We start from the raw sequence: 12,742 nt of genomic DNA, 5'->3' as shown, positions 1-12,742 counted from the left end.
CGTTAGTTAGTATTATCACTATGGGTGTCAAGAGACAACCGACTCACAAGACGAAGTATGAAATTTGGTACGAAAACGAGAACAACATGAGATTTTAATATAAACTTTAAGTCAAGTACAATGAAAAAAATATGACCTCTCAAACAATCTTTTTTTTATTTAACTGAGACAGAAGCCAATGAATGTGCGTTTTGAAACTTACCACTTCCACACGGAGAGGGAGGATAACTTAACAGTTAATTAATCAAACGTAATAATTTTTTTCTGGGTACATGATACCATACAGCATCCATATCAAACTTTGCACGGGCCGCACTAACATTAAAACTTTCTTGAACCTCAAACTAGTGTCCTGCGGGCCACATTTGGCCCGCGGGCCGCGTGTTTGAGACCCCTGGTTTAATATGTGTATATAAGGTCTGCCTTCTTGGCACTGTTTGTCAAGGGTTGGGTTGCATTGTGCAGGGGTTTTTACAGATTTTAATTATCAAATAAATGCATGACGGAAGAAGAAAATTCCATGCACACCCTAACTCACTAAATACAGCGACAACATCGATAAATTGTGAACACGGATGCGGTACACAGGCTATATATCCCTTAGGTCCTCCAAAAAAAGAAAGTAATGTGTCGTATTGTATACGCAGATGATGCTTCTCAGCTTCATCAATTTACTGTTCTAATCATAAAAGATGATAAAGCCTTATCCTTCTCCCCTACTGATATCAGCCTCTGGGCAATCTCAGCACGACTTTATTTCCATCACCTTCAAAAATCCTGCCTGACTAACCCATAAGCCTCCATTCCAGGGTACAAAAAACCTCAAAGAGCAATCCGCAGTTATTGATTCTCACATTTCCAATCATCACCGATGCAGAGCACATGGACGCTTGCATGTTTTAAAAAGTTATCGTTTCACACCGTTTGACTTCAAGATGTCTTAAGGGAAAGAAAAGAAAGTGCGTCAAATATCTTGGCAGCATTAAGTGCAGGAGGGAATGACATTTATCAAGCTGAAGTTGTTCAGGGAACAAGTAGAAAAAGCATAAAAAGCCACAGAAGAACAACAAAAGCAGAACATCACTGCACATCTGAGACGTTCGGTTGATACTGTCGAGCTGAAACACGGCAATTGGCATGATTCATTTTCTAGTCTAACCTGCCATGTAGGTCATTTTCTGCATTTCTTCTGATAAAACTCACAAGTGTTTCTCCTAATTTAACACTCCTACTAACGGGAAAATAAATGGGAAATGGTACTCTGACTACATTGTAATGGTTTTATTTCATTTGAACATGCATCCGATTACAATTGAATGCATCACATAATCAGTTCACAGTTCCACATGTCCAAAAGGAGTAGGAAGAAGCAAAGCTTATTAAATCCTACCACTCCATCTGGTACTTTTATAATCAGTAACTGTTACATTTGTTCACTTCCTGCTTTCATAATATAGTTTTAAATTTTTTTTTTTTTGTATAGACAAATGACTCCGAGTGGACGAAAAGCACAGCTCCACTGTACCATATAAATACAGTAAACAGGCAAAAACGCTTAACAAAATATTACTTTTACATTTAGCCTTCCTCTTGTGTTAGATTTCTGGTATCATCTCTTATGTTACTGGGTTGGTTTTGACCCATGTATTAAATCAGCTATAAAATACACTAAAAACAATAAGTTACCATCAAATTTGCTTCTCATGTCTTGGTTACCTTCTGAGGCTTCCTCATCCATGAAAATGTTGGTTTTAATACTTTTGGTGTGGGCATGTAAGCCTTTTTTTGTCACTATACCCCTTCATTTCTATTTCCAAAAATGGTAAAATTAACCTCAAAAGAATCATAATAAATTTAATTCTTTTGTTACTGGCTATTACTGATGGCTATAGAACATATCTCTTAAATCAATTAGTTTTATTTATTTTCTCATTTTAGTATTAATCACTAAAGAAACATCTATGGTGTTCGGGTGAATGTTGACCCATATATATTAATGTCAAGAAAAGGTAGAAAAAAGTTATAGTTTTCAGCAACAGAACTTTAGTATAAAGTGAAATCAAAAACCAGAACAGGTCCAGATCTTGGTTCATTGTACTTCTTGCCATTTTTTTTCCATGATCCAAATTGTAAATATGAAATCAGCTAGTCAAATGAGTGAATTCACCTCACATGTATACTGGAAAAGCGGTCAAAAATGAGAATCCATTGAAGCTTACATGATGAGAAGATGAGCTGGTTGTCATTGTTTTGGCTAATTGTACACTTATGATTTCAGTTGTGGTTCAAAATATTGCTCTATAGTCATATTATTATACCTAACAATTATGAACCTAACAATACAGTGGTCATAATTTCAACAAGACCATTTTACAATGTAGTAAAAATTTTTTTTTTTTTGGTTTTATTTTGTTGAAATAGAGTTTCCTGACAAAGTCAAAAAACCTTGATGCAATAAACAAATGTTATGTGATTCTTATAATGCATTAAAATGTAAAACGGGTCGGTGCTGGCCCTAATACAAGAGGAGGGTTAAGAATCAATGACAATTCACTAATGAGCTTGCATTGAATTTCAGATTTAGCTACGACTAGAACACACACTAAAAACAGAGCATCTCGGGAGGTACGTTTCAGAGAAGTCTGAGGAAAAAAAACCAAACCCAACATTGGTGAAACACTACCAGCAACAACAGCAGCACACAATTGAAGACATACCAATAAAAACGCAACAACTCCCCGAATAAACAGATACCGTATATGACGTGTCCATGCCAATATTACTGTTCAACACGGCCATTATGTGTTCGCTTGTGCTTCCATGATGTGAAACATCTCAGGTGGGCCTAATAACAACCTACCAGGAAGCCTGTTTGATTATACGAGACACCAACCACAGCGAGTCCTTCAGGCACAGGAGACACATTCAATACCGGGCTCTGACCCCAGATCGGCTCTAATAACAGGTGCTGGATGAGATTTGAAGTGCACATGCACAGACGAGCTGATTGTGGATCAGTGCTTGCGGCATTAACTCTGTAATGAGCCACAGCGGGGAAGCAAGTGATGAGTCGTTTCCGCAGTGAAGGGGAGGGGGGGGCACTGAAGTTACGGGAGAAATTGTTGGTGGTAATCTAAAAAGTACAGCTCGAGGCATCGCCGTGCTTGTGGATTGTTCAATCTCCCTACATTATCTCCAGATAAGGATGTCCCGTCCCACTGTGCTACTTTACACACAAGGAAGCTGAGAAATCAAGAAGCTTTTCCAGCCTTGTATCGCATACAAATGTGAAAATTTGGGTTTTGTTCTGCATCCCGATTGGCTAACGGAGAACCCACATATTGTGCTCTACTTCGGGACTGTAGACCAATTTCTTTTTAACAAGGATACAAAAACACTACAGTACAGCGAAACGGCACCGGGAACCACAAAGGGAGTGAAATACGTGTGTTCGACCTTGTAGGTTTTGAACTTTTGAGACTTCAAACAAGAGCGAAAAGTGCAAAAAACAATACAGTAAAGTCTCGTTATATCGATATTGTCGGGAGTCAGAAAAAATATCGATATAACCGGACTGTCGATATATCCGATCCTGCGCCGAACTGCATTAAAAGTGGGCAATAATGCACTCGACATTGTTCTATAGTATAGAACAATGTCGAGCAGCTTAAATCAATCTTTGCTTAAGGATTTCAATACCAAAAAAGAACACGGTGAACGGCTGCTTCCAGTCTACTTTATTTTTCACACTTCCACCACCAGAGCACAGCACACACACCGATTCCCGCACATTCCTGGTTCACAGGTCATGCTCAACCCGTGAACCACGAACGCCAGCATGTACATATGAAAAACAGTGATTATTGCAAGCAATAAAAAGATATCTGAATACAACACAATTAAATACATGTATTTGTACGCTTGTGTCTTCGTTGGAATAGGTGCATATGCTATGTCAGTTGGTTCTTCTGTTGCAGGCATGTGTTTGGCCAGCTATGGGGGGCGGTAGTAACCGGATTATCATAATAACCGGGTATCGTACTAACAGAACTAATTATATCATAAAAGACTAGAAATTTGCCGGGAAATGAAAATAGTATCGTAATAAGCAGTACTTCGATATAACCGATATCAATATAACGAGACTTTCCTGTACTTATCTGTGAAAAGTGCATGACGAGAGGTATTAGTCTTAGTAATAACAATTGTAAGTAAAATAGTAACCTATCCCCCACGATAAACAAGGGCAGACTGTATTTAATCATGAATTTACATAAATACACGGCCATGTTTCCAATGAACAAAAGTTCTGGTTCTGTGCTGAACATATTCTGGAGTTATTTTCATTCAATCCTCCACTGTCCTACAATGACTTACATACGAGCTACAGCAGTTTCAATAACACACATGAAGTCTTCAAAACAAAAAAAAAAAACAATATAAATCAACCTCTACCTCTTAAAAGTTAACTCACAAAATTGACTTTAATGGAGTCAGTCACCCACATGCACTAAGTGTTCATCCCTGGTGCTCATCAGTGCTTGAATGCCAATGATGTGCATTCATTGACTTCAAACAGTCTGGAAAATAAACCCCATAAAGCTTAAGAGTCTTGTCTTTGTGTCCTGAGAACGCCGCTTGCTCCACATTTTAGTGACCTAATTTCTCATTTCATTCGGGCCAAAAACAAAACGATCCTCCTGGAAACTAAACAAACTTTTTTTTTTTTTTTTAAAAAGGGCATTTGAAAATGTTCCACAAGATAAAGTGAATTAATGTAATTAAAGTAATCCCCTGTTTATATTTTAAATTAATCCGCAAATAGAGGCAATATCTTTACTCCAGTGTAAAAGTGTAAAAGTAAGTTCTTGTCATAGAGTGATTATTTTTAAATCTGTGTGTCCCTCCCACCATTCCTGGCTCGGACTTCCATCCACATGCTCCTCAGAACAGACATCGCATCGCAAGTTTCCCTAAAACTACCATAACCAAAAGTTCTTGCTAGTTTCTTTCTTAATCTATGCAACAACAAAAAAAATTGGTTTCGAAAACCAACTCTGGTTTGCACAAAATCTTTGAAATTACCACAAATGCACCAGGACTGAGACCATGAATTTTCATCAACACATGGCACCACAAGGTGTGTTTTATGCGGATGCAACTTTCCGGACACACTCCATTCACTTTATGCACAAATACAAGTCGTGTTAAGTAGCTGTGTGATGATTTTAGCCTTCTATCTATGATGACTATTATGAGTATTGACCTCCTCTTGACAAGATGAGTTTTCTCATAGCTCATAATTGGCTCCTGCCCCAGATTATGTCTTGAAAGTATCTTTTCCAAAAACAAAACTGTAGTTGTCTTATATTCAATGGTATTCAATACCTCGTTCTTAATGCAGAAAAAAATTACAAAAACCTGGAAATAGGATTCGGTAAGAACTCCAAGCTATGACCCCCATTATGTTTCCCAGTCTATACCATCAAACTAGTTATTTTCAAGGCACATTTCTCTGAAAAAAAAATGGGCAAATGTAAAAAGATGATTCTTTTCAGTGTATTCAATCTCATATTCCTCAGTGTCAGTACCAACTGAGACAGATTTTGACTGCTGGAGATAAGAAATCAGCTTGTTAGCTTTCAATAGAGCCCAAAGCCATGCCTTTACTCCCAGTGGCTCAATGACAGATTTTCATTTACTTTAGCTATTACTTTATTCAGTATTTTAGCCATAGAAAAATACAGGAATACTAAAAGGTGAACTCATTCTATGTATAATTTTTTCTCAACTCTTAAACTTATATATTCGCCTGCTGATTACCGAAGAAAAGAAAAAGTAAAAACTTATTTTGTTTATGAAAGATACTGTTTCTTTTGGTATGCACGCCTTAGAACACAATATTCCTTGTTAGTGGGAACCGGATCATTCCGGTTCATTCAGTAAAAAGATCTGTTCATTTCGGTCAATTGGTCGTTAGCCTGTGATTTCCGCGAGTGGTGTGTCGGTCATGAACAAAACGGGTCAAACAGATTAGTTCAATTCATGACCGAGTGTCGGTCAAGAATGAACGACCGAGTGTCGGTCAAGAATGAACGACCGAGTGTCGGTCAAGAATGAACGACCGAGTGTCGGTCAAGAATGAACGACCGAGTGTCGGTCAAGAATGAACGGCCGAGTGTCGGTCAAGAATGAACGACCGAGTGTCGGTCAAGAATGAACGGCCGAGTGTCGGTCAAGAATGAACGACCGAGTGTCTGTCAAGAATGAACGACCGAGTGTCGGTCAATCTCTCGGTCTCGGTCTTTCAGTTATAGCTAACCCCACCCACCCACAGAGCGGGGTGCGACGATAGGATCAGACAGGCAAGCATGCAGGTAATCCCGCCCTGCAAAAGGAACGGTGAACTGATCATTTGCTACTGAACGGACTGAACGGGTATTTTAGCGGCGGTGACCTCGTTCATTCTGTTCACAAAAAAACAACTAGTTCTTTTGACCCGTTCGTTCATGACTGATACACCACGATTCTTTATGCCTTGAAAAAAATCTGTCAGTCAAAATAGTCAACAATGGTCGGTACCGAGACTGATGTCAATGGCTGGCATCGAAGGAGTTAGCAAGAAAAGTAACCGCAGGATATATATTGCTTGCACACAGTTCTCACACTTTGAACAACAGAAATCTAAGTAGTAGTCAAAAATCGGTTGCGAATAATTTCAAGGTACTATACAGACGGGTATTAAACAATTGTTGACCAACAGTAGCACACAAATATTACAGATTGGGAGATCTTGTTCAGTTCGGCTAACATCAACACAAAATATATTTTTGTCCAGAAATAAATACATGTTTTCATTAAAAAAATGACTAAAAAAAAAGTACTATACTACTAGTAGGTTACAGTGTTGAAATATTTTTCACTGGCCTTGTTGTGTAAAAATACTCCCAAGTCTGATTACCTCTCCAGAAGCAGTCACAATAAATTGTATGTGGGTGAGGGGGTGCGGGGGGGCTTGTTTCTGTATTGTTTGCACATCACATCCATTAGTGTATGAATGGGAAAACAGGGAAGCCTCATGTTTATGCACAAGACAAATTAAATCACATACACAGCGTTTCTACTCAACATTAGCACGGTTAAGAATACTTGTTAGGGGTAGTATTACAAAGAACGCCGTGGGATTTGTGGGTGTGGAATGCAAAGATTGTTTTTGTGATGTTCTTAAGAAGCCAGATAGAGGAAGTTTTAATGATTATTGCATTTATCAGCAATACACTTAGGGGAGCTCTGTAAAGTGCAGTGAACGCATCAAAGAGGTTCATGCATTAATACTCTAATTCTTACACATTTTTGACGTTTTTTTTTTCCGCCAAGTGTTAAATTGTCCTGCTCCAGTACAGAGCCGTGAACATATATCAAATCCGCTGACTCTTTTTCTTGATTTCTTGAAGTGACGGTCTTGGGAAAAATAACAGATATTAGATTATGGTCAAATCGGGAATGGCTGTGCTACAGTGTGGGGGCTATACATCATAGTAAATAATTCACGGAGGTAAAGCTAGCTTCCCCGGGCAAGCACGCGCCCGGGACGATATGTGCTTCATCATCCTCAGTGTGAAGTTCTCCCTAAGGCATAAAGCTGACCTATGGTGACCATTTTGGGGCACTCTACACTCACAGGGTGCACATTACTCCAAATCCTGCTAGTGGAATGTCCTATTTGGTGTCAAAAGTGACAGCAAAATTTGATTGTGTACTTTCACCTGTTATAGTATAGGGTCAGCATTTAAAGGTTTCCAACATTTTAGTTAGAAACCAAACAAGAATGATTCTGCATTAAGAACGAGGTATTGAATACCATTGAATATAAGACAACTACATTTTTGTTTTTGGAAAAGATACTTTCAAGAAATAATCTGGGGCAGGAGCCAATCATGAGCTATGAGAAGGCTAAAATCATCACACAGCAACTTAACACGATTTGCATATTTTTTGAATAATTATAAGCCATTGTACACCACAAAACAGTGATAATTTATGATCAATACTCAATACTCATAATAGTCATAGATAGAAGGCTAAAATCATCACACAGCTACTTAGCACGATTTGCATATTTTTGGATTAATTATAATAAAACTGTGATAATTTATGATTTGTTTAGAAAAAAAACATGAGATTAAAGCTGCAAAAGTCAAACCAAAAAGTGGTGAAGAATTTTGAGCTTTCATGTATTGAAGATACTTTCAAGACATAATCTGGGGCAGGAGCCAATCATGAGCTATGAGAAAACTCACCTTGTCAAAAGGAGGTCAATACTCAATACTCATGATAGTCATCATAGATAGAAGGCTAAAATCATCACACAGCAACTTAACACAATTTGCATATTTTTGGAATAATTATAAGCCGTCGTACAGCACAAAACAGTGATAATTTATGATTTCTTTAGAAAAAACATGATTAAAGCTGCAAAAGTCAAACTGAAAAATGGTGAATTTTGAGATTTCATGTATTGAAGATACTTTCAAGACATAATCTGGGGCAGGAGCCAATCATGAGCTATGAGAAAACTCACCTTGTCAAGAGGAGGTCAATACTCAATACTCATAATAGTCATCATAGATAGAAGGCTAAAATCATCACACAGCAACTTAACACAATTTGCATATTTTTGGAATAATTTAATTATTGCTGTGTTTATATATGATTAAATTGTTCACTAATAGGTGATTAATTAATGATCAATTATACTTCAATGACATTGAAAGTATCTTTATCGGCAATACTGGCCTAGTACTTACAGTTTATGATAAACTGATACCAAAATTTGCATTATTGCCCACATCTTATCCAAAGCTATTTCATTTTCTTTACAGGTTCATCAGACTTTCAGCAGATAATTTGAATAATTATTTATAACTAGAAATAATGTGGCAATGGTGACTTTACGGTGATTTGAAACTGGGGTCAGAGGTCATTTTTTAAGCCAGGCCTAAAGGAAAAAAATCAAAAGGTAAAGAAAGTGTAATGACCAAGTCGAATGACTTCCTTGGAGTTGTGCTCAAACTTGTGAGGAATGATCTCTCCTCAATCACATTACCAGGAGGAAGAGGGCACCGCAGGGGGGGCCGTCATGGGGGCACTTTCAACGGGTGAAGCATCATTTTTAATTCAGGGGCTCTGACTTATTTTATCAGCTCTCAGGCGTGCTGCTGAGTAAACATTTTTAAAATTGAAGGTGAGAAAGCCCCTCTGGTTTTGAACATAAAAAATGCATCAGCTGTGAGAATGGAGAGCCGTATATCATTCTTTAAAACCCCTTTAAGACACCGCACAGCCCAGCCCACCAGTGCTTGGACGGAGTAACGCAGATTCAATCTGTACATCTAATTTACGATTCACAATATTTTCCCGATACGTAACTGGTATTTCCTTTAAGAATGCAGTGTTATTTACATCGGCGTTTTCAAGGTGAAATAACTTTGTGCTTCAGCCTTTCGACATAAGACATAAACCGCTAGTATTGATTTCTCCAATAGCAACCTGTGCCGCGTTCGAGCACTAAAGCCCACATGCTGTGTGAGTGATGACACCCTGGATACAGCGGCACGCCCCAGTCAGCCGACCCAATATCAAAAAATAGTGGACTCGCTCAGCTGTAAAATGCCACCTTTTGTGTTTTAGTCTAAACACTGCAGACCAATAACTGTCACACACACACACACACACACACACACAGTGTATTGTGAGCTACTTGTCTCCATTTCATCCAAGCGCCTCCACTTTGGTTGAAGTCAGGATAAGTCGATGTGTTTGGACAGATCGACCCATCACTCTGGCCTGATTCCCATCCTGCTCACGTTGCAAGGTGAAACAAACATGTCGCCATGTTTTTTTTTTTGTTTTTTTTTTTACATGTTTTTAAAAAGGACATTAACTGTAAATTCCTGATTAAATAAAAAATACAATTATACTAGGTTTTCTTTTCAGGCATTTTATTTCCACTCAATATCTGTATTGATTTTTTTTTTCTCTGGTAAAGCTGCACTTCACATATCTATATAATACATATATATAACACAGTGTACAGTGGATTCCCTGCTCTGCAACTTTGTGGATTTTTGGTGGGAATTTTATTTTATTTTTTTTATATTTCTATGAAAATATACTAATATTATCCGTAGAAAACGCATTTAATTCAGTAAGTTCAGCGATCCTTGAACACACCTTAAGTGTGTGCTGTGACTTTAAATGTAGGCTAGGGTTTGATTTTCATGGAATAATTACAATTAAGGGGATGGGCTGATATGAGGAATTATGACATCATACTTTAACTCTGATAACCGCTAATAAAAAAAAAAAGAGGCCAAATAACCAGTTTTGTGTGACATGCTTCAAACTAAATTGTAACTTTGTCTGAGCTCACTTGTAAACAAACATGGCGTCAAAGCATGTTATTGCCCGTGCCCAATAACTTTACATATTCCATCAGCAGCATCTCATATGTCTCATTTGTTTCTAACAGCAATTTTTTTTAATTAATTATAAAAAGTTATTCCGCTAAAAAATATATATATATTGCATTTTTAAATTGTAAATCACTTTATTGCAAAAGTTGATCTGAAATCCCAGAATAAAGTCAACTTTAACCTAGCAAAAGAGTTTGAAAGGGTTATTAGTTTTTTTTTTGTTTTTTTTTTTTTTATTTGCTAGTGGTCCATGAATTAAACCTCCGCAAAAAGTGGGAACTATTGTACTGTTTTCAGTGTCGCCCTCTAGTGTACATACGAAGATTATACTTACGTTTGGTGAGCTGTGATGGCCACAGTTATTAATGGTAATGCTTTTATTTCATTTAAACATGCATCAGATTACAATTGAATGCATCACATAATCAGTTCACAGTTCCACATGTCCAAAAGGAGTAGGAAGAAGCAAAGCTTATTAAATCCTACCCCTCCATTTGGTACTTTTACAATCATTAACTGTTACATTTGTTCACTTCCTGCTTTCCATAATAGTTTTTTTTTTTTGAATTTTTTTAATTTTTCTTGAATTGGCTCATCGTTGTGCATTGTCTGATTTCCTAACTCAATCCATTCCATAGTTTGATTCCACATACTGAAATGCTATAATTTTTTAACGTAGTCCTAGCATAGAAGTGTTTCAAATGTTCTTCCCTGAGATCATATTTCTCCTCTCTTGTAGAGAAGTATTGGATGACATTTTTAGGTAATTAAGCAAGATACCTTTTTACATACGGACAAAAATTATTGTCATTTTTACTGTTATCTGAAATTTTAGCTGAATGTTCTCAACTCCTGTTTCAATTCTACCTGTCGTTTTCAACCAAAGTGTGCAGGACTGGTAACAATACAATATAGACGTAGTATATGATATGATAAGTTACATGTGAATGGAATATTCCACCACTCAGATTGCGATACAGAAACATTACAACAACTATGAAGGTTAAGCTCCACTCTGCTTTGCTTGAACATCTACCAAATCCAAGGACGTGCTCTCCTTCTGCAGCTTAGCTTTGAGCCGACTTTCAGCTGACACCAGCGTGCCAGTGATCCATGGCAGTGATAACTTGTGGCTGTTTTGACAGGAGGGGACCAAGATTGTTCTGCGTGTGAGGGTGTGAGGGCCAGTCGGTCATTGGAGCCGGGAAGATTTATCACTGCATGCTGGCTATTGATTTACAGCCAAGTGCGGGTCGCCCCCACCGCCCACCCCCGCCCCACCCCACCTCTTCCGAGCTTGTGGCTTCTGTGTGTCTCTGAGTGCTATCGGACTCCATAGGAGCTTTTAATCCCACTAGCTCATATAATGTAACCCTCTCTTGTAAAAAGGTGACTGCTGGGTAATAACCAAAGCACATTTTTATGAATCTTACTCGAGGAAGTGAACAAATGTATTGCTATTGATGTGTAATGGATGAGAGATAGAATTAAATATGTTTTGCTTCTTCCTACTCTTTTTTTTTTTTTACATGTGGACCTGTAACTTGTATGCATGTTCAAAATGAATGAAACCATTACTTTTACTTCTTCAGGAGGTAGTTTGGGAGTGTGGCCAATCACAGTGGAGTGGGCGTGTCCGGAGGCGGGCCGTGGGTGGTATAAATTAAAGCAGATCGTTTTGGTGGGAAGCACAAATCCGAGGAAATATAGCTGGAATAGGTGCAGATTCTGGAAGATCGAGAAAGTTTTCTATGCAGGTTATTGTGTTTAGCTGTTCTATAGGATTCAATATAACACAACTTAATACAAGGAAGAATAGCATAACAGGTCCCCTTTAAACATGGATTGTGTCAAGTGTAGTCAACAATGGTAATTGAAGAGAGAAGGGGAATCTGGAATGAGTCATAATTTTTGTACTTTATAATTTTTTTAAATATAATTTTATTTCAGTGATGTGGTATTTTGTTTGTATTTATATTCCTATAACATCGCCATTACAATGTCTTCTACTTTTCTATAATTCACAAATAAATTAAACAAAGGAGACAAGAATGGCAATGAATGGGTGGTATAAATTAAAACAGATTGTTTTTGTGGGAAGCACAAATCCAAGGAAATATAGCTGGAATAGGTGCAGATTCTGGAAGATCGAGAAAGTTTTCTATGCAGGTTATTGTGTTTAGCTGTTCTATAGGAGTCCACAACGCAATACAAGGAAGAATTAGCATAATAGGTCCTTTAAACATGGATTGAGTCAAGTGTGGTTA

The sequence above is a fragment of the Doryrhamphus excisus genome, linkage group LG11 (genome assembly GCF_037039965.1).
Source record: "Doryrhamphus excisus strain RoL-2023G ecotype Guam linkage group LG11, RoL_Dexc_Guam_v1.1, whole genome shotgun sequence".
NCBI classification, from domain to species: Eukaryota; Metazoa; Chordata; class Actinopteri; order Syngnathiformes; family Syngnathidae; genus Doryrhamphus; species Doryrhamphus excisus.
Note: the sequence above shows the minus strand (reverse complement) of the source record.